The following is a 21,694-nucleotide window of genomic DNA, read 5'->3' as shown; positions in this document are numbered from 1 at the left end:
CCACACTGGGGGAAAAAAAAAAAGAAACAATCTGGAAGGGAGTGAAGAAGAGGCCAACTTCAGGCTCCATCATATTTTGGAAAGGCGGGTCTTGACCTTGGGGCCCTCAGCTTGCCAAACAGTAAAGTGAGGGAGAGAACTAGACTTAGACATGGTTCAGTTGGAGAAAACTTGACCTATTTTTTTGTGTTAAAGCAACAAAAAGCTGAAGGCCATTCTAAACTGCTTCAGTCTGGATACAGTTTTCAAAGATTATTTACATATAAGTTATTGATCTTAAATATACAAAGACTGATCAGGATGGAATTTAAATATAGGGAAACCCCATTTTGGGGAGAAGAAAATGAAAGGGAAGTGCATAAGTCATCTTCAAGATAGATTACATTTGTGAGGTTACAGATGACCATAATTGATTCTATGGCCTAGCAGATTGTCAGGGGTTCTTTATTTCATGTGTTTTTAGTGGGGTCATTTGAATATGTGCCCCAATGATTCACAGAGAGAGAGAAAAAAAAAAAAAAGAATCAAAGTAACATGACTGCCTCTGGAGAAATGTGGTTTGAGTGCTTGGGAAATGAGTGTATATTTTTCTCCAAGTATAACAAGAGCTAAAAAAAAAAAAGAGAGAGAGAGAGAGAGAAACTATATTGATTGTCTCTAATGCCTACTACTTTCAATGATCCCCTTCATACATGCTTATTCTTCATCAATAATCAAATTTTATACCATGTAAACAGGTATGGTATCAGTCCCAGAGATAGGTAACTGCAGGCTGGACAGGGAATACTAGGGAATACAGAAAGGCCCATTGTGAGAACTTTACCCAAAGAGTGTGCTCTGCTCTGAGTGAGGACTGGTCAAGCCAATCAGATCACCTCTTGCAAATTATGTCATCAGTTAACAAATAGAGACAAATGGTTTTGTGTCACACAAGCCACCAGACACAGAAATCAGCAAGCAGAAGCTGTAAGGAACTAGAAGTTGGAAGACAACAGGAATAATGACTAAGGAGAAATCATGAAGCAGAGGAGAGAAGAGGAAGCTGCTGGCTGAGGAAGTAGTATTCTGCTGAAATATGTGAAATGTCTGTTTTTATGAGTCAAAAACAGTAAAATATCAACAATTTTATATGATTCAATTTTGAAAAACTACTTTTAATGAGAAAGTGGTTAGATAAAGAATAGGACTACATTCAAATTTCAGCCCTAAGATGGTCATGGGGGCATCCATGTACCATGCAACCGAAAGTACAGGACCGCTCGGTTGAATGCTAGTTGCAGTACTCAACGTCCTATGTCCCAGGAACTCCTTCAGTCCCAGGCAAAACCCTAGTTAGGTCACTCTAGTTGTATTTTTAGTGTTTTTAATTGTGAGAAAGTTTACTAAATTGAAAATATAAGCAATGTTCTCCAATATCAGCCTTTATCTCTAACAAAGATAATGTCATGGGTTCTCTTAATTTTCAGTTGGCTGTGAACTCAGAGATAGAAGAAGGGTGATATTTACTGGGTTCCCCTAGATTTCTAATTATCACATTCACCATCAAAGCTTTAAACCCAGTTCCTGTACTTTTCATCCTAGGCATTCCTTTTTGTTTTCCCTGACGTTTTTAAACCTGTGCTAGTTCTTTTCTCATAGCACACAACACACAGAAGAAAAAGTTCTGTTCAATGATACTGAGTCTTTGGATAACACAATCTAAGACAAATTTTGGCAGGAACGAGCTATTTTATTTACTATCGTATGCTGAGAAATTAGTACTTTACCTAGACTTTAATAAATAAGCAATGAATAAATATTTCTTGAATGTTAAATTGTCTTCTCTTAAGCCACATGATTTTTAAAGAGTTAGTTATCCTCTATCTATTCACTTTTTAAATTATGTGTCTGACCTCTTGGATTTGCACGTGAACTAGTTCATGTGCCATACGGGTATAAATCCCAACTCAAATCCTAGGAGTCAAGATAACAGAGGAGATCTGCATGTAACTTATTCCTATTTACTTTCTGCCCAAGTTGTTTCAATCACAAGAATGTTTGTCATTTTCTTCATGATATTTTAAAATCTCATATAAACAATATATCTAAGAATTATTTCACTTTCCAAATATGTGAATCATTCTTATTTTCACAATATCTTCTTATTTGGGGCCATTCATAAGGTCCTAAGATGTCTAACACATCTCTGCTTAATGCCATTGTCATTTTCATAAATACTGAGATGTATATATGTATATATAATTCAGCAAGATCAACAATATAAAACTACTGTGAGATCCCAAAGGCTATTATTTCACCACTGAAAATATCCCTCTTGAACTAATTCTTAGAAATCTCATGTTAAATAAAATAGAGTCCAACTGTAGTTTTATATTAGGTAACTTGAAAAATAGTTTTTATTTCATAAAATTATTATATATGCAGCTGAATAGAGACTTCACTTCTCTTAATAACATGAACTATGGCTTTAAGTTTATGTATGAGATATATTATCTTTCAAGAAATTTCAACTTTTGTGCTATATGAGTCAATAACATATCAACAAGCATTTATTAACTTTTACTTAAGTTCCAGAAAAATATCTCTTCAGGTATTTACACAATACAGAGCTTCTGGTCTCTCAGCACATGTGGTCTAGCAGAGAAGACCAACACATAAAAAACAATTATGTACACAATGGGGTTCTGCAGGGAGGAAAAAGAAATATCTGGTATCTATCTGCAGACATGGAACTTTTAAAATATTATTTCATTAGAATTATCATGCATTTTATATAAGTTTATTAGATCAGAATTATTTGCTCTTAACAGATTAGAAGACTAAGTGTTCAAGAGGTCATCTCACTTGACCAAGGTCACAGAGATTCAAGAACACATACTCAGGTTGGTTCAACTCTTGCCAGTGAATTTTTATTTAGTTTCTTAGAAGGATTACCTTTTAGAAAAACAAGCCAACAATTAATCCTTTTCCTCTAAATTTTTATCCTCATTAGTAATTTTTAAAATGTTATGTCTTTCTACAGAGATGGAATTACTCTGTAAATGAAAGTGTATGTCTTTCAGAATAGATCTAAAGCCCTAACTGTGGGCTTGAAATATCTGAGAATCTCCCACTATCACTTAGTTCTTGTTTTTTGCACCATTTAATTAAGCTTATTTACATGTAAAAATGATAGGTTGCCCTCTGTTTCTTGATTTTATATACACCATTCCCCTCTCCTCACTTGATAGTAAGCTATTTTAATGACTGGACACTTCTTTGATTTATTCGGTCCATTTGGGATATGAGTCAAATGTTAATATATTATTTTAATATATTATGTACATTATTTGAAAGAAATGGTATTTCAGTGATCTAAAATATATTTCCCTAAATATTCTATTGTACTCCCAAGTACTGGGAAGAGAGTATTAGCTAGTGTATTCTTCCTTTCCAAATCCATGCCCACCATGAACCTTTCTATTGTTTATATAAAGTAAAAAAAAAAAATTAGAAAATATTGCTCACGATCGAAGAATGCTAAACTTGCCATCAAGAATGACAAGTTTCAGAAAAGAATGAATCTAATTTTTAATACAACTTTTTCAAATGCAAATTTGGAATTTTGACATCTTTTAGAGCAGGCTGTTATAACTGTATCATTTGGGGTTGATGCACTAAACCCTAATTATCTCATGACATAACAAACCACTCAAAGAATTATTTGTTTATAATTATGGTGAGTTCATCTGTTTTCCTTTGAATTTGCAGGACATGAAATATTTCCATATGTGTGTAGGGATACGTGTTTACAACACAGGGTCTCAGAAACATCAGAACAGGTGTGCCTTGACAAAATTTGCCCTAGAGAACAGTAAACAAGTATGCTAAACTGTTGAAGATTGGGTTATTCTTAAACCATAATAGTACACGTCCTCAGGGAAATTCTAAACAGTCATATTCCAGCATGTTATGGTATGGTAGGATGGATGGTGGAGGTAGGATTAAGTTAGTCCAGCCAGGGCACTGTCAAATGGTCCATGTTCTTGTTTAGGTCCATCTGGTCAGAGCTAAAATAAAAGTTCCTATCTGAGACATCATGGGACAACCAGGAGCATGGCGCAAGGCAAGTCAAATCCGTCTTTGGGGAAGCTCCAGAAGAGGAAATTTGATGTGATGGCTGGAAACTGTGCATGAAGACAGAAGAGAACGAATGTGGAAGATATTAAGCAATCATTGTAAATACAATTTTTGCAGTTTGGGCTGCTGGCTGCATGGCTGTTCATTGGTTTGGAATGGATTGAAGTGTAAATGGACACAAGGTGTATTGTAATGGTGTCACTTTTGGATACTACTACCTAAATCCAGCTGTGTCCTCTGCAATCAGGGATCCTTGGGCTCTCTACCTGTTGCCAGGAAACCACCCGAGCCTCCCTTTTCTCTGTCCATCACTGATCTATTGAAAAACAAAAATCCAGACAAAGACTAAGAGACCAACCTGTGCGTAGGGTTCCATTACTGCTGGACGCAGATGACAGACACTGTTTCCATTCTTCATGCATGTGTAATCTCTAGTTCATGCATAATGTCTGCTTGTATGACTTCATTCCTGACCTCTTTTCTCTCACATAATGCTGTCATTACAGAATTCATAAGAAAGCTGACAGTACTTGGATACACTTCTTAAATGGCTAATTTTTGTCCCTTCTTGTGCATTTTGATATTTAACTCCACTCCTAGTTTTTGTTTTCCATTTCATGCTAAAAATCTTGCATTCATCTCCAGAATATTATAGAAGTTTAGTGATATCAACTCCACATTTAAATCATAATATGATCAGAGGGCAGACAACAGAAGCAAGAAGAACTACAATGCTGCAGCCTGTGGATCAAAAAACACCTTCACAGAAAGATAGACAAAATGAAAAGGCAGAGGATTATGAAGCAGATGAAGGAACAAGATAAAACCCCAGAAAAACAACTAAATGAAGTGGAGATGGGCAGCCTTCCAGAAAAAGAATTCAGAATAATGATAGAGAAGATTATGCAGGATCTTGAAAAAAGAATGGAGGTAAAGGTAGAGAAGATGCAAAAAATGTTTAACAAAGACCTAGAAGAATTAAAGAACAAACAAACAGAGATGAACAATAACTGAAATGAAAAAATACACTAGAAGGAATCAATAGCACAATAGCTGAGGCAGAAGAAATGTTAAGTGACCTGGAAGACAGAATGGTGGAATTCACTGCCACAGAACAGAATAAGGATAAAAGAATGAAAAGGAATGAAAACAGCCTAAGAGACCACTGGGACAATATTAAATGTGCCAACATTTGCATTATATGGGTCCCAGAAGAAGAAGAGAGAAAGGGCCCAAGAAAATATTTGAAGAGATTATAGTCAAAAACTTCCCTCACATGGGAAAGGAAGTAAGTCCAGGAAGCACAGAGAGTCCCAAACAGGATAAACCACCCAAGTCCAGGAAGCACAGAGAGTCCCAGACAGGATAAACCCAAGGTGAAACATGCTGAGACACACAGTAATCAAACTGACAAAAATTAAAGACAAAGAAAAATTATTAAAAGCAACAAGGGAAAAATAACAAACAAGGGAATGCCCATAAGGTTAACAGCTGATTTCACAACAGAAACTGTACAAGCCAGAAGGGAGTGGCATGATATATTTAAAGTGATGAAAGGGAAGAACCTACAACCAAGATTACTGTACCCAGCAAGGATCTCATTCAGATTCGACAGAGAAATCAAAAGCTTTACAGGAAAGCAAAAGCTTAGAGAATTAAGCACCACCATACCAGCTCTACAACAAATCCTAAAGGAACTTCTCTAAGTGGGAAACAAAAGAGAAGAAAAGGACCTACAAAAATAAACCCAAAACAATTAAGAAAATGGTAATAGGAAAATATATATTGATAATTACCTTAAATGTGAATTGATTAAATGCTCCAACCAAAAGACACAGGCTCTCTGAATGGATAGAAAGGCAAAATCTATATATATGCTGTCTACAAGAGACCCACTTCAGACCTAGGGACACATACAGACTAAAAGTGAGAGGATGGAAAAAGATATTCCAGGCAAATGGAAATCAAAAGAAAGCTGGAGTAGCAATACTCACATAAGACAAAATAAACTTTAACATAAAGACTATTACAAGAGACAAAGAAGGACACTACATAATGACCAAGGGATCAATCCAAGAAGAAGATATAATAATTGTAAATATATATGCACCCAATATAGGAGCATCTCAATACATAAGGCAAATGCTAACATCTCTAAAAGAGGAAATTGACAGTAACACAAAAATAGTGGAGGACTTTAACACCTCACTTACACCAATGAACAGGTCATCCAGACAGAATATTAATAAGGAAACACAAGATTTAATGACACAATAGACCAGATAGATTTAATAGATATTTATAGGACATTCCATCCAAAAACAACAGATTACACTTTCTTCTCAAGTGCACATGGAACATTCTCCAGGATAGGTCACAAATCAAGCCTCAGTAAATTTAAGAAAATTGAAATCATATCAAGCATCTTTCCTGACCACAACGCTATGAGATTAGAAATCAACTACAGGGAATAAAACATAAAAACATAAACACATAGAGGCTAAACAATACGTCACTAAATAACCAAGAGATCACTAAAGAAATCAAAGAGGAAATCAGAAAATACCTAGAGAAAAATGACAATGGAAACATGACAATCCAAATCCTACAGGATGCAGCAAAAGCAGTTCTAAAAGGGAAGTTTATAACAATACAATCCTACCTCAAAAAACAAGAAAAATCTGAAATAAACAACCTAACCTTATACCTAAAGGAACTAGAGAAAGAAAAAGAAACAAAACCCAAAGTTAGCAGAAGGAAGGAAATCATAAAGGTCAGAACAGAAATAAATGAAATAGAAACAAAGAAAACAATAGCAAAGATCAATAAAACTAAAAGCTATTTCTTTGAGAAGATAAATAAAATTGATAAACCATTAGCCAGACTCATCAAGAAAAAGAGGGAGAGGACTGAAATCAATAAAATTAGAAATGAAAAAGGAGAAGTAACAACAGACACTGCAGGAATACAAAGCATCCTAAGAGACAACTACAAGCAACTCTATGCCAATAAAATGGACAACCTGGAAGAAATGGACAAATTCTTAGAAAGGTATAACCTTCCAAGATTGAACCAGGAAGAAATAGAAAATATGAACAGACCAACTGCAAGTAATGCAATTGAAACTGTGATTAAAAATCTTCCAACAAACGAAAGCCCAGGACCAGATTGTTTCACAGGTGAATTCTATCAAACATTTAAAGAAGAGCTAACATCCATCCTTCTCAAAGTTACAAAACATGGCAGAGGAAGGAACACTTCCAAACTCATTCTATGAAGCCACCATCACCCTGATACCAAAACCAGAAAAAGATAACTACAAAAAAAGAAAATTACAGACCAATATCACTGATGAATATAGATGCAAAAATCCTCAACAAAATACTAGCAAACAGAATCCAAAAACAAATTAAAAGCATCATACACCATGATCAAGTGGGATTTATCCCACAGATGCAAGGATTCATCAATATACACAAATCAATCAATGTGATACACAATATTAACAAATTGAAGAATAAAAACCATATGATCATCTCAATAGATGCAGAAGAAGATTTTGACAAAATTCAACACCGATTTATCATAAAAGCTCTCCAGAAAGTGGGCATAGAGGGAACCTACCTCAACATAATAAAGGCCATATATGACAAACCCACAGCAAACATCATTCTCAATGGTGAAAAACTGAAAGCATTTCCTCAAAGATCAGGAAAAAGACAAGGATGTCCACTCTCACCACTATTATTCAACATAGTTTTGGAATTCCTTGTCATAGAAGTCAGAGAAGAAAAAGAAATAAAAAGAAATAAAATAAGAAAAATAAATAAAACTGTCACTGTTTGCAGATGACATGATACTATAGATAGAGAATCCCAAAGATGCCACCAGAAAACTACTAGAGCTAATCAATGAATCTGGTAAAGTTGCAGGATACAAAATTAATGCAGAGAAATCTCTTGCATTCCTATACACTAATGATGAAAAATCTGAACAAGAAATTAAGGAAATACTCATATTCACCACTGCAACAAAAAGAATAAAATACCTAGGAATAAACCTACCTAGGGAGACAAAAGACTTGTATGCAGAAAACTATAAGACACTGATGAAATAAATTAAAGATGATACAGATGGAGAGATATATAGCATGTTCTTGGATTGGAAGAATCAATATTGTGAAAATGACTATATTACCCAAAGCAATCTACAGATTCAATGCAATCTTTATCAAATTACCAATGGCATTCTTTACAGAACTAGAACAAAAATCTTAAAATTTGTATGGAGACACAAAAGACCCCGAATAGGCAAAGCAGTCCTGAGGGAAAAAAATGGAGCTGGAGGAATCAGACTCCCTGACTTCAGACTATACTACAAAGCTACAGTAATCAAGACAATATGGTACTGGCACAAAAACAGAGATATAGATCAATGGAACAGGATAGAAAGCCCAGAGATAAAGTCACGCACCTATGGTCAACTAATCTATGACAAAGGAGGCAAGGATGTACAATGGAGAAAAGACAGTCTCTTCAATAAGTGGTGCTGGGAAATCTGGACAGCTACATGTAAAAGAATGAATTTAGAACACTCCCTAACACCATACACAAAAATAAACTCAAAATGGATTAAAGACCTAAATATAAGACTGGACATGATAAAACTCTTAGAGGAAAACATAGGCAGAACACTCTATGACATAAATCACAGCAACACCCTTTGGGACCCTCCTCCTAGGGAAATGGAAATAAAAACAAAAATAAACGAATGGGACCTAATGAAATTTAAAAGCTTCGGCAAGGCAAAGGAAACTACAAACCAGACGAAAAGACAATGCTCAGAATGGGAGAAAATATTTGCAAATGAATCAACGGACAAAGGATTAATCTCCAAAATATATAAACAGCTCATGTAGCTCAATATCAAAAAACAAACAACCCAATCCAAAAATGGGCAGAAGACCTAAATAGACATTTCTCCAAAGAAGACATAGAGTTGGCCAAGAAGCACATGAAAACCTGCTCAACATCACTAATTATTAGAGAAATGCAAGTCAAAACTACAATGAGGTATCACCTCACACCAGTTAGAATGGGCATCATCAGAAAATCTACAGACAACAAATGCTGGAGAGGGTGTGGAGAAAAGGGAACCCTCTTGCACTGTTGGTGGGAATGTAAATTGATACAGCCACTATGGAGAACAGTATGGAGGTTCCTTAAAAAACTAAAAATAGAAGTACCGTATGACCCAGCAATCCCAGTACTGGGCATATATCCAGAGAAAACTGTAATTCAAAAAGACACATGCACCCCAATGTTCATTGCAGCACTATTTACAATAGCCAGGTCATGGGAGCAACCTAAATGCCCATCAACAGATGAACAGATAAAGAAGACATGGTACATATATACAATGGAATATTACCCAGTCATAAAAAGGAACTAAATTGGGTCATTTGTAGAGATGTGGATGAATTCAGAGACTGTCACAAAGAGTGAGGTAAGTCAGAAAGAGAAAAACCAATATCATATATTAATGCATATATGTGAAACCTAGAAAAATGGTACAGATGAACCAGTTTGCAGGGCAGAAATTGAAACACAGATGTAGAGAACAAACGTGAGGACACCAAGGGGGGAAAGTGGTGGGTGTGTGTGTGTGTGATGAATTGGGAGATTGGGATTGACATACATACACTAATATGTATAAAATGGATAACTAATAAGAACCTGCTGTATAAAAAATAAAATTAAATTCAAATAAAACAAAAAAACCAAACCATTAAAGATACAAAAAAGAAAAAAATAAGAATGTAATATATGGGAAGAAATTACTGAAATAGAAAACAATAAATAGAAAAATCTTTTAAAGGCTAAAGTTGATTTTTCTAAAGGGTTAATAGAATTGATTTTAAAAACCTGGTAAGGGTAATTAAGAATAAAAGAGAAAAACAAACTATCTGTATAGAAATGAAAGAGATGTCACAGCTTTAATAGATATTGCAATGATAAGAAGGAATATTATGTACAAATTTATGTAAATATATTACAGTATATAGGCAAAATGGACATATTTTGTGAAAAACATAAGCTAACAAAACTAACATGAAAAGAATAGTAAACTTAATAGCCCTTCATTTATTTTAAAAATTGATTTTTTCATAAAAAATCCAGAACAAGGACAACTCCAGTACCAGATATTTCTTCCCAAGTTGATCCTATCAAATATTTAAGAAAGTTACAACAATTAGGTACAAACCCTTTCAGAAAATGGGAAAGGAGGGAAGATACCTCTTCTTGTTTTATGAGGCCAGAATAATACTGATACCAAAACCTAATAAAAACATTACAAGTAAAGAAAATTATAGGTCAATAAGGAATACTACTCAGGAATATAAAAGAATGAGCTACTAATACATGCAGATATGGGGAAGAATTGCAAAATCCTCAAGTTTACCAAAGAATCCAACACAGAGGAGTATATATTTCGTATGATTTCGTTTAATTGAAGTTCAAGAACAGGAAAAAAAATTATTTGTAATGGAAACTAGAATAATGTCTTCTCATGAGGTAGTGGGGTTTATTGAAAGGGTGCATGAGGGAACTTCCTGAGGTGATCATAATGTTCTATACCTTGACTGAAGTGTGGGTTTCGTTTATGAGAGTTCATTTAATTGTACACTTAAGACCTGTCCATTATTCCATAAGCATATTTTCACCTAATTTACCACAAAGTAAATTTGATCATTTCCATTGGTTTATGCTTGGTGTTCTAAAAGGGATTGAATCTAGGAAATAATGAAGGAATTTTCTATAAAATGCACCTGAAGTAAAATGAGATTCTCCTCCTTACCAAATAACTCTTATTAGACGCTTAATGTTCAGTCTCTTGGATTATTTTTTTCCTCTGGATTTAGCAAATCAGAGTAAACTTGAATCGTTTTTTTGTTGAGTGCTCAAAATTCATCAAGTACTGTAGCAGATCAAAGAGATAGATTCCTTTCCCATGAGTTGACTACATTGTTGTGGAAACAAATCAACAATGCTGAAAATTACCATAATGAAATAACTGTGCAAGAATTCAAAGAAACAGTGATAAAGATTTGGCTCTCCCTCGATGAGTTCTGTTCTCCTTAATCTCCTATGATTAGTTGCAATGAATTAATAAAGTATTTGTTATAGTATTTAGAGGATCATGAATTAACTTTAGGCTGCAATGTTAAAGAAGCACTTCACAGAAGAATTAAAATTGGTACTAAATATTATATAATGTATAAGGTTTAGACAAGTAGAGAACAGAGTTAGGGTATTCTTTTCAAAAGCGAAGAGTGGAGAAAATTAAAGATATGTTCAGGGAGTAGTAAGCAAAACAGTATCAATGTATCTCCTCAAGACAAGTCATTACATCTAAACACTAAAATGATTAAAACTTCTTTTTCCTCCATATCTAGAGACTGACCTTTTCAGATCACTGCCCTAGAGGAGCATAAATATAAAATTTAAAGTTGGAGTTCTGAAGAAATAACAGCTACTGTTGAAAATCTGAATTTTAAGTTAATCTTGGAGGAAGAGAAAGAACAGTTAATTTATGAATAAAGATATAAAACTTTTTGTTAAATTTAGGTGGAACTCAGATCTCAGAGATTAAGATGAAATGATGCGTGAATGATATAAGGATGACTGTAGAATTTTCCCGAAGAACTTTAAATTTGGAAGGAAAGCAAAGCACAGGATGTGGTTAGGAAAATAGGATCAAGTGAAGTATTTTAGGCTTTGTTTATTTTTGGTTTTTAACTTTTGTCTCCTATATACTAGAGTGTAATATCATGTCTAAAGATTTGTGACTGGTAGTTTCATGAGAGAAAGAAGGCTTAGAGAAGTGATTTTGGTAGAACATTTCCTGAATTGATAAGTATAATCATTGCCAAATAACAAAAAAAATGTATTTCACTACTGATTTTAATAAAAGTATGTACACAGAAGTGATATACAGTTTCGTGTGTGTGTGTGTGTGTGTGTGTGTATCAGACTACTTTGAGAATTTGATAAAAATATCGAAAGTCTTCACTGGATACTTTATATGTTATATATATATATAAACACACACATATAAAAAATTATAATATAATTTCAGGTATTCACAAACTCATCAAAGCTCGTTTAATTAGGGACTACAAGGACCCTTGGTTAAGAGTCTCTGCCTTAGTTACTGGTGATCGTTGTGTCTTTCCATGAACATGAAAGTAATTGTTACATTATTCTAGCATGATAGATGAAGTATAAATATTTACATTCAAATTTTTGAATTGAAGATATGTGAATATGTGACACATATTTCTCTGCCACAAAAAAATGTCATGTTACAGATCTTTGAAAGACTGTCCTATTTTAGGCTACACTGGGTTAAAAAGGAAGAAATTTTAATAGTTTTGAGACTAAATCATTACAGAGTAGAGCGAGATGGACCTAAAGAGCTAATCTTAGAATTTAAAACAGTGGTATGGTTTATTGAAGGCACAAGTGAAAAATAAAGGAATGCATGAGTGAATGAGCGAGCGAGTGAATAAATGAAAAACCTCTTCAGAGTCAGCCAAGGAAAATGGCAATGACACTAAGATGCTGAGGGAGTGGATGGCTTTATTTACATTCAGGCAGCTGTGAGCCTAGAGACAAAAGAGGGACTTACAAATAGCCCCTCTTTTAGTTTCTGATATAAACTGAAAATATCTGTGCCATTATGCCTTTTTTGCAGCTGATGGCTTTCTATTATTATTACTTTTTAATAAAATATACATTCTCCTCAACAAACAGATTCTCACACTCCATGGTACCTTCCTGCAGAGTTACCTCCCTAATCAGACTCGAGGAAGGGTTTAAAACTTGGCCAGTCGTAAGGGGAAAAAAGTTTCTCTTCTATGAAACTGTGTCTGTAAAGACCGGCCTTTGCCCAAACCACAGGAACTTTAAACAGTCTGCTAGCTTAGTCGGCACAGACAGGTTCAAGTACAGAGTGGGATGAAAGCTGCTACCAGGATTTTAATCTTGCAGATTGCAGAAACCTTGGATGTTTTATGTCTGACTCTCTTGAATATGGCTTATAAATGTATTTCAGCCAAGTAAAAATATTGTTACAATTTATTTGCATGGTATATCAAAAGGGGAAAGTGGAAGGAAAACCAGAAAAATTATTCAGAACTTGATTATTTATTTGGATTCAGATGACTGTTCAGATGATCAGACTGGTTAATACTCACAATCCTGATCTTGCATTTTAATTCAACTCCAAAATTTTTCAAAACAGCCCTTATTTTCATCTTGACAGCATAAAATAGAATGAGACCAGCTCTGACTCTGGCCCTGACAGTCAGTTCCCATGTCACTTGGGGGTCCCTTAGTGTTTCTGAGCATCAGTATCTTCATCTCTAAAGTAGGAATAATTGTTACATTATATCTGTTGCGTAAATACACAAATGAATACGTGAACAAAGTACAAGGGACACACAAAGAAGCCGATTGATAATTAGTCATTTTTACTAGTATTAATAGCACTATATCATTTTAGCTTTTCACACTTACTGGCCATTGGATACCTTGCCTTTTAAATTGTTCCATTAAATATGTAAAATATAATAAGATTTGCCTTAGAAATTGTCCACTGAAAAACATGTACAACCTAAAAGTGGAGTTTTATGTTTTATTTGGTGGACTTTCTGAGGACTTCAAGCCCGGAGAGAGAGCCTCTCAGACAGCTCTGAGGGACTGCCCTGAAGAGGTAAGGGAGGAACCAGGATATATAGGAGTTTTGCAACAAACACCAAGTAGTTGGAACATCAAAAGATTACTGTTCATTAAAGAAAGCCAGATATCTCAAGTTAAGGAATTAAGCATTTTTCTATGTATGGGAAGATGCAAGAATTTGGGCTCATCAAAATCATTCCTTTGATATGCGCCTTAATTATCCAGGGCCAGTGTCCTGTGCTTTCCCATCCTGAACACCCTCAACGTAGATGGTTGGGGGAGGCTGCAGTGGCTGAGGGCTTGATGATGGGCATCCTGTTTGTTTCCATCCTGAGTTCCCTCAGGGTCACTGTCAGGGGCGGTTGCAGTGGCTTGATGCTGCAACATCCTTTGTTTACCAATTTGGCAGGCAACATTTTTCATTCACAAACTTACACTCAGGACAACAATTTTGGAAAGTACTGATATACATCTGTCACACTGGTAAGACCTCTAGCTCAAACATTAAAATCACTAACTACACCTGAAATGGTCTGATCATTTCTAGGATCAGTCTTTATAGAGAACAGATAGGTGTCTAAGTGTTGCATCTAAAGTGGAATAAAGATTTTCTCTTCTCTGGAAGCTTAAAACAAGAGAGAAAAAAGCCCACAATGTGACATTTGAGACCCTGATTCATTCTAATAAATAAAGTATATGATCCTTCAAGGCGTTCTTTATACATTCTTTTCTTTACACATTCTTTCAAAACACTTCTTTTGCAAGATAAGATTTTTTTTTTTGTTTAGACTGGGTATATACTATCTACCAATTATCGTTCCCTCAACTCATCTAATTACATTATTTAGACAAAAATAGAAATCAAACCACCTCCAAATTTGACCGATGTTTATTATCCTCTCTGTTACTGGTTTACCCCCGACCACAAGCAGGTTGACCTATCAGGGCATGTGAAGTACTCACCCCATTTTTATTTTTTAATTCTAAAAATCAAACAGAATTAAGCAAATCTCAGAAGTTATATTTAAGGGTAGATGAAATTTTACAGAGGTAAGGCTTTTTTGGAATGAGGCTTAATCATCCTAGATAGTTCTTAAAATGAATAATTCGGTGGCATTATTCATTATACTATTTAAACATGAATACACTGAATTGTTTCAAATATATGTCTGGGAAAAACTTGTCAAGAAGAATTGTGAAAAAATAGAGGTAGGTAAGATAGAGTTTAGAGGGTGGTTTGGAAACTGTCCACTGAGATGATAATCTGAAGACAGTCATATTATCATCTGAAGACAGTGAATATAATTACTTTATAATCTACACGTTCTTTCTTCTTCATTTATGTTCTCAGTTTCTGCACTTTTCCTCTTTCAGTTCTGTTTCTAGCTCACTGTCTTTAAAGCTTGCATTCACATTTCTTCTTTTTTTTTTTTTTGCATTAAGTCTGAATATATTGATTACAAGGTTAAATGACATTTATTCCCTTAGTTTGCTCTAAGCAGTAGTGGGTGTACTTAAAAAATGTACTGAAAGATATTGGTAAATTTGAACGGGGCTTGTGAATATTTGATGCAAATATTCTTTGCAGATACAGAGGTCTGTGACTTTGTATTGTAAACTTTGAACTCCTCAAATTGAATCACATTAAGTTCATTTGCTGGGAGTTGGAAAAGATTGTTTAAAATAATAATGAAACCAGTAGACATCTACATTACTTTAATAGCAAAGAGCTTTGGCTTTTTCTCATTGAGTTAAATTAAATTCAAGGGGTTCGTGGGACAGTTGACCAGATATGATAGGAACCAGCCATACTTTATCCCTAAAAAAGCCCAACTTTGTGTCATTTTATAATGTTTCGCCTCGTTTTTCTCTACAAAATCCTAGTAAAAGTAACATGTAATGGAAACTACTTTGGAAAAAAGCATCATCTCATCCATTTCATGTGTATCTCCCTCTCACACAGCTGTCCTTTACTTCTTTGCACTTTTTCTCTGATTGTGTACTTGCCCTGGCAGCCTGCGGCGGTTACAGCAAGAGTGACTGAGGCTTCAGAAGTAGAGTGGAAGCCTTGGGAACAGTATTTACCGAAAGGAAAAGAAAAGTTGGCCACCGTTCACACTTATCCAATTGCTTTTGTGATGTCTTTAGAGCAAAGGAAAATGATGCTCATAACTACATTCCAGTGTGTGTGTGGCAGTGGGAAGACTTAGGAAAGAAGGAAGGGAGGGCGCTCCAGTGACCTGGATAAAGTTACTTGATTACAGCCATTCATTTTTCTCTGAATCACCAAGTGAAAAAGAAAAAAAAATTCTAAAATTAGGATAAGGGGATGGAAAAGCTTCCTGGCCTTGGCTTCTGTGAGATATCATGAAACTTACATTCATAAAGAAAGGGAGTCCTTCTTAGCTTTAAAAGGATCATTAACAACATTTATTTTATTTTGTTTGTAATATGAGAGAAAAGAAAACGTGGGATTTGAAATATGTCTTATTTGAATACTCCTTTACCAATTCTACACACACCCCATTGAACGGTGCACAATTACTGTTCTGAAATTTGAAGCTATGAAGAAACATTCAACACCTGAGATGATTCACTTTCTACACAGAGAGCCAACAGGAACATTCAGCACAAAGGCAGCAAGTAACTCCCAGTGGTAATCCAAGAGTACCCAAGGGGGGAAAAAAACCTAAAATAATATTTTTGGTTTTCAAAATGTGGGTTCTCTTTCCTTCTCTGAGACTCCCCGCTCGTCATTGGGCAGGGGGGCAAAAAAACATCAGTGTCTACAGAGAACACCACAAGATTAATTAATAAATTTTATAAAAGGTTTGTGTAAACATTTGCCAGGTTTTATAAGGAAAAGAGTATTGACTTCTCTTGCATCCCACGCCCAATAATGTGAAATGACTTCTTGGTTACTGTGTTGCAGGAACTGGAAAATCCAGAAATTTGCATTGAAAATAGGCTTCTTTCTGAGGCAAAGGTTGGCTTTGTTTTAAAATATGCTTCCTTTCAACTGACTTTGGTGGATGAGCTAATGGATGATATTAAGGCTAGGACGTTATACAAGTAGTAACAGAGTCGGAATTCAGAACCTGTGACTCGGGTTGTTTATGACTTTACAATTCGCTCGCTGTCCTGTCTTCTTGTAAGAAGAAATATAATATCTATCATAAAGCCTGGAGGAGAGGTTGAATGTAAATGTATTTAATTAGCTGAATAACAATTCCTATAAATGACTCCATATTTTAAATGTCTGCATCAATTTAAAAAATTACCTCAACTCTTTGTTTCGTCAGAACTCCAAGTAGTTACACATAAATTATCTCACAGATTGTGAAAATATTCCTGTGAAATAGGCTAGTACTTATGAGATTTGCTTTACTTTTAAAAACCGAAGGATCTCACAAATGTATGCAAAATTTCACTGAAATTAAAGCTGATACAGGAAAGAAGTTAATTGAAGGATGATCTTCCTTTGGGGTTGACATATGAAAAGAAGGTAGTGTAATTATTTTTTTCCAAAATGAACTTTTTTCTGATTTAACTTTTGCCTTCCTTTCTTAATGATTTGTCTCTTATCTATGGGATTAAAGTTAAAAGAACAGTAATTAATTTGTTCCTTTCATTTACTAGTGTAATGAGATAACCTAAAAAGTTTCTCTGTGTTCACACTGGTGTTTGACTCGGTTACAACCCCACCAGTTCTTAGATGTTTTTATGGCTAGTCTCTAAGACATTCCAAACCAAGTGAATAAATCCTCAACAAATTGTCTGACATTTTCAAGTGCTAAAATAGTTCAAATAGTTTCCTATATCCTGTGCCACCCCTCATTTTATTTCACATCTGTGTTTGTCACTAATTAATACCATCTCTTTTATTATTGTTATTATTCAAATATAGAGGCTTTAGAAAATATTTCCCTCTGAGAAATATCTGTTGCACAATTATTTTTTCATTGCTCCACAGGTTAATTTGACTGCCTTGATATTTTTTTCTTCCTAGAGTAAGATAATTTTGAGGTCTTTCTTTCGGAAACTACTATGAAGTGAAGTTGGGTTTATATTTAGAGCAAGGTAACAGACACTTGTCTTATTTATTTAGGGATAAATATTTTAAGACAAATTTCAATATAGCTTGCTTTTTATTTTGCACACCTTTGACCCAAATGCTAAATCAAAAATCAAGGAATACAGTTTAATTTAAAAATTCTTTTGGTTTTGACTTTTGTGAGTTGTATACTACCACCACCAAGTCTTTCCCCTTTTTTCCAGTAAAGTACTTCAGTCAGTCCTGCAAAGAATCGGTTACCAGGTTATTAACCTCTCTTTAATTGATGTGTGTGTGTGTTGAAGCGTGTCACGTTTATTTTCAGTAGTGCTTAAAAAAGAATTATATTGTGAATATTTATACTATTTATTCTGCTTTTCCTCATTATTCAATTTACTTTTACATGCATAATAAAGCTTGTGTACAACAGGAGCCCCTATAAAGATTCTCTCATCACACTTATATAATATATTCCATATATAACGTCATACACATAGACAATATCCATCTTTAAAAAAATCCTAGATTCACTGGCAATAGTACAGTCCTCCCATAGGCAGAGGCTGCCTTAGAAAGGAGTACAAAAGATAAAGAAAAACCCTACACTAAAAGAGGTAAGATACAAAAGAAAACACAGATGAAGGCAAAAAAAAATTTAAAGAACTAGTAAATTTGAAGTGTTTCTTTTTATATTTACGTACTGTCTGCTTTTCAAATATGTATGGGACAAAATAGGGCACAAAAGCAATATCTCTTCTTTCTGCTTTCCTTCTACCCTCAAACATTTTGGAAGTCTGGGCGAGCCAACCATTGGACATGAAAGTTATGCAAGAACTGTAATAGGAATAGGAAAAAGAGTATATATTTTTGCAAAACATTGCTTTTCATTCCGGCAGGAGAAAATATGCATGGCTGTTTATCTTGGTTTCGCTGCTCCTCTGCACTGTCCAATACGGGCTGGCTGTCTGAGGCTTTCCACAGTCGCTTACAAGAGGTGCACTATTCATTAGGGCAATAAGGAGATGCTTTTGAGTGTTTTGAGTTAAAAGCTCCGTTTAGACTTTCCTTCCATCTGCTTATGTAACTTAAATATTTTTAGTGCCCAGGAGTTCAAAGCGGCTAATGTGTTGTGTTTCAGAATGACAAATAGAACACACTAAAAACAGCATTAGAATATTTTCCTAAGCAAGTTTCAGGGAAATGTGCGGTGCTCTGAGTGGAACTCCACATAGCATTTGACCATTGAGCATTTCCTTCCTTGTTTTCAGGCCTGAATGAGTCATTGTGCCTGGGCTTCCCCGCTCCCCAATAGGTCTGGGCCTCCCCGTGAACAAGCAGTAGGCAGAAGCCGAATTCGTATGTGGCTCCCAAGTGACAGAAAGGAAATATTCCTTCTGGTTATTTGTTGATGAGCTAATTCCAAATGCAGGTGCCTGTTTCACTGAATAGGGCATCTTCGCAACTTGGTCCTCATCTTGAATGGTGGCCAAGGAATTCCTACCAGGAGTTACCAAGAGAACACAGTTTTTTTAATTGAGAATAAGAAATTTCTTTCTGACTCCCCTTGTAGAATGAATTCATTCTAGGAAACACGTTAAGAGGCGTGTCTACTATATACTGACTGTTACCAGGAAACTGTTTCAGGTATTGGAATATCTCCATTCTGGCCTAATTTCATTTCCAGAGGCATTTGATTGATGAAAATCTTATTAGTGGAAAATATCACAGTCTTGACTCACTTGCTGATGTGATCAGTTGTGACCCAAGAGGTCCTCTCCGGAGAAAGAAAGAAACATTTATTAGTTCGCTGTATTCAGCAGATGATGCCTTAAAAATAAGGACTTTTAAAAATAGTTCCAAAATACAACCACAAAGCTGTTTTTATCATCCAAAAGGCAAAGAATACCTGTAATTCAGATGGTCTTTGCAATAACTGTCAGACCACATGGAAAGTCCATTGAGTAGGACTGTCCATGGGAGAACACTGAAAGTCCTTGGTGGTCATACTTCAGGACATTTTTCTTACAGCAGTACCCTAAAATACATTACTGTGCAAAGACGCTTTTCCAATACTTGAATATGTCTCCATGGATTTCAATTCAAAAAGTTCCAGGCCATCACCAATGAGTTTAGTTTGATTTAGTCAAACAACTGATATATGTTGAGAAAATGTAAATTTATTCCACAAGAATATATGTGACTGTAAAATTTGATAAAGCTAACCAGTTTTTTAGGACCTGTTTTGAAAGCAGGTCCTTTCTCTTCTCAAGAAATTACATTCTCTGTGTTTTACTTATTTAATACATTCAACTTTAGTTTTCTTTTCTCCTCTTTCTTTACTGTCTTCCTCCTTCTTCTGCTCTTCAGATTTCTTACATCAGACCACTCTGCACTCCAACACAAGGGGGCAACTCATGTTTACAGCTAATTTTTCTCTTTCTATATTTTCTTCCAAATTCAGATATACAAATTAGCATATATGGAGGAGGTTTGGGACAAGGTTGGGAGAGGCAAGTAGCAACTAGTACTGGTTTATTGTTGTAATGAGTTTCTTTAAAATATTTGATTCTATATTCATAAATGAACTATAGTTTTCTTTAAATTACTTTAAGTGGGGTTTAGCATGAAATTTACTGTGGCATCATACCATAAACTGGAGACTTTCCCATAGCCTGGAATTCTTTAAATACTATTGAAAGTTTTTAATGTTAGATAAAATTCTGCTCTGACCTTCATCTAATCTGTGCCTTTTTGATTACAGAACTTTAATCAATTTTCTAATCGCTTCTATAATTATTAAATTATTCAAATTTCCACTTAATCTTGGACATTTTTAGTAATTATATTTCCTAGAAAAATCTTTCTAGGAAATATAATTTACCAAAGGTTTTCAAATATGTATTTATGGACTAGTATATAATCATCTCAAAAATCCTGTAAGGTTTCTTATGGCTTTAACTATATCACTTTCCTTTGTACTAATTTTATATAGTTTTTTTTTTTTTTACTTAGTTTTGTGTTCATCTTTTTCTATAATCAGGATTGTGTAGTGTTAGTTTTATTGGTCTTCTTAAAAAAACCAGCTTTTGGATTTACTTATCTTGTCTAATTTGTGTGCGTGTGTAGTTACTATTTCATTAATTTTATATTTTAACCCTGTTTAATCTTCTGATGTATTTTGGTTTTATTTTCAATTTTTTAGTTACCTACTCTGTACCTCTAAAAAATTTTCCTTCTATAATAATTACGGCATCAAAAGTTCTACATTTTTTTCTTCTGAATTGTCTATAGTCATTAGGTTTTAATATAAATTGCTCTCCTTTCCATTGCTTCCTATGTTGTGCATGATTTCTCTCTTAATGTCCTGATTGAATCAAGGGTTGTTCAGTAGTGTGTTTCTTAATTTTTACATGTAATATATTTTGTCAACCTTATTTTATTTATTTCTAATGATATTAGATTATAATCAGAAAATGCAAGTTGCCAGACCTCCACTATATACTATAAGTTAATGTTTTCGTGGTAGCCAAGTAGCTAATTGAATTTGTGTAAATGTTCCACAGTGTAAGAAAAATATGCATCCTTTTTTTTTTTTTTTTTTTTTTTGCTGTACGCGGGGCTCTCACTGTTGTGGCCTCTCCTGCTGCGGAGCACAGGCTCCGGATGCACAGGCCCGGTGGCCACAGCTCACGGGCCCAGCCGCTCCGCGGCATGGGATACTCCCGGACCGGGGCATGAACCCGTGTCCCCTGCACTGGCAGGCGGACTCTCAACCACT

The 21,694-nt window shown here is 34.8% G+C and overlaps 1 long non-coding RNA gene across 1 annotated transcript; it reads left to right on the top strand.

Moving 5' to 3' along the window:
* The first annotated feature begins 954 nt into the window (after positions 1–954).
* Positions 955–4,597, top strand: LOC125960654 (uncharacterized). The gene is made up of 3 exons (XR_007470542.1): positions 955–1,084; positions 2,811–2,882; positions 4,034–4,597. It is a non-coding gene; the product is annotated as an uncharacterized LOC125960654 (long non-coding RNA).
* The last annotated feature ends 17,097 nt before the right edge of the window (positions 4,598–21,694 follow it).

Source organism: Orcinus orca, chromosome 12 (assembly GCF_937001465.1).
Source record: "Orcinus orca chromosome 12, mOrcOrc1.1, whole genome shotgun sequence".
Lineage (NCBI taxonomy): Eukaryota > Metazoa > Chordata > Mammalia > Artiodactyla > Delphinidae > Orcinus > Orcinus orca.
This window is presented reverse-complemented; position numbering and strand designations above follow the sequence as displayed.